The sequence below is a fragment of the Anneissia japonica genome, unplaced genomic scaffold (genome assembly GCF_011630105.1).
Source record: "Anneissia japonica isolate Jap-2015-1 unplaced genomic scaffold, ASM1163010v1 scaffold32176_len1901_cov120, whole genome shotgun sequence".
Classification (NCBI taxonomy): Eukaryota; Metazoa; Echinodermata; class Crinoidea; order Comatulida; family Comatulidae; genus Anneissia; species Anneissia japonica.
This window is the reverse complement of record NW_022718641.1, coordinates 1-1,901: the sequence shown is the minus strand read 5'-3', so window position 1 is coordinate 1,901 and position 1,901 is coordinate 1. Positions and strand designations below refer to the sequence as shown.

The 1,901-nt window shown below is 32.9% G+C and overlaps 1 pseudogene; it reads left to right on the top strand.

Annotated features, from left to right (window-relative positions):
• Positions 1–83: 83 nt before the first annotated feature.
• On the top strand, positions 84–199 carry LOC117110574 (annotated as a pseudogene).
• Positions 200–1,901: the final 1,702 nt, after the last annotated feature.

Sequence of the window (1,901 nt, the reverse complement as noted above, 5' to 3'; positions counted from 1 at the left end):
TATATTTCTAAGTAACACGTCACAACTTGAAATATCATTCAATGAATTCGATGATCGAAGTGTTGTACTGTTGGTGCATCCTTGTCTACGGCCATACTACCTTGAAAACACCGGTTCTCGTCCGATCACCGAAGTTAGGCAACTAGCCTTGTTAGTACTTGGTTAGGAGACAGCTTGGGAATACCGGGTGCTGTAGACTTAATTCATTTTTTTTTCTAGAAATTGATTTTACCAATAGTAGCACATCGATAGCTCTTATAATATTTTCCTAATGCAGGCGTCACTTTGAAGCCTGGACCCACCTCCTCAGAGGTCGCCAACTATCGACGTCGAAGCCTAAGATCAATAGATTTGCTGTTGTAGTGAAGTCCTAACGTTCTTTTTTTAATCTTGATTGAGTGAAGCTTTACCTATAAATTTGATGAAAGGTATGAAGCTTTCACGAATAATGTGTGTTTGGTGATGGGAGATCGAATGCATTATTACACATAATTATATTATAATATTAATAGTGATAATAATAATAATATTAGTAATATTAATAATAATTAATAATAATAATAATAATAATAATAATAATAATCATAGTACGATAGAGAGGGCCATGGAGCGTATATCAGAAATTGTACCTGATCCATACAGCATAATTCATGTACAGTCTTCTGACATCAAAGACTGGATGCTTTACAGTCAGAAAAGGGGGATTTTGAGGGTGAAAAAGTCTTCGAATGGCCAAGAATTTGACTGGACCAGCTTTATGCAGATCCATGTCAACAAGCGTAAGCCTGATGAGATCAATTTTAAGTTAAATCAATTTAAAAAACAAAATGAATTGAAAAAAAAACAAAATAAATTGAAAAAAAAAATTCTATTGAAGGTGGTTAATGCCATTGGGCCAAAAAAAAAAAAATAGAAATAATTACATTCGTTTATAAAAAAAAAAATAGGCCTAGGCCTGCATCTATAACCGGGCCTGACGTTCGTTACCTTCGGCAAACCGGTGTTTTCAACGTGGTATGGCCGTAGACAAAATAGCACCAACAGTACATGTCTTCGATTAGAGCTTTATGACGGTGAGATAACCTCAAACACACACTATTTTTTATTGAAACTTTGAAGTTTTTCGGAACAGTACTCAAATTATAGCGAAAATAAATCAAAAATTTGCACTAAGTGCTCAACTCGGCGAGATAAGCACTTTTGGTCAAAAAGTCACAATGTTAAAAAGTTTAGTCCAAATTTTTTTTTTTGTTAGGCACGGTGAGATAGCCTAAAGCACACACTATTCCATTGAATGTTTTAAATTTTTCGGAACAGTACTAGAATTATGGCGGAAAGTCAAAAATATGCACTAAGTGCTGAACTCGGCAAGATAAGCTCTTTTGTTCAAAAAGTTACAATATTAAAATGTTAACTCAAAATGTAATTTTTTATGTTAGGCACGGTGAGATAGTCTGAAACATACACTCTTCCATAGTTCTTGGTTTAGATTTGTTTTTGATTAATACATCATGTAGTTTTTGCATGAGTTAATGCAATAGTTCTTTTAGGCTGTTTTAATTAATGCAGTAAGCAGTTTTATGCACTCATTAATGAATATAATAATTGTTGGTTTTGGCTGTTTTTTTTTAAGAATTCAGTAAGCAGTTTTATAAAAATCTTCTAAGCAGTTTTATGAAAATCTTCAACTAATGTAATTGTTGGTTTAAGGCTGTTTTTGATACTATAAGTATGCAGTTTTATGCAATCATTAATTAATGCAACTGTTGATTAATGCACCTATTCTTCAGGAATACTAGCAAGAGTGACTGACATAATCAGTAATTTGAATAGTGTGATACAGAAAACAACTCTACAGTATTAGAGATTTGAGTTTGACGAAGCATGCAAAAGCTATCATA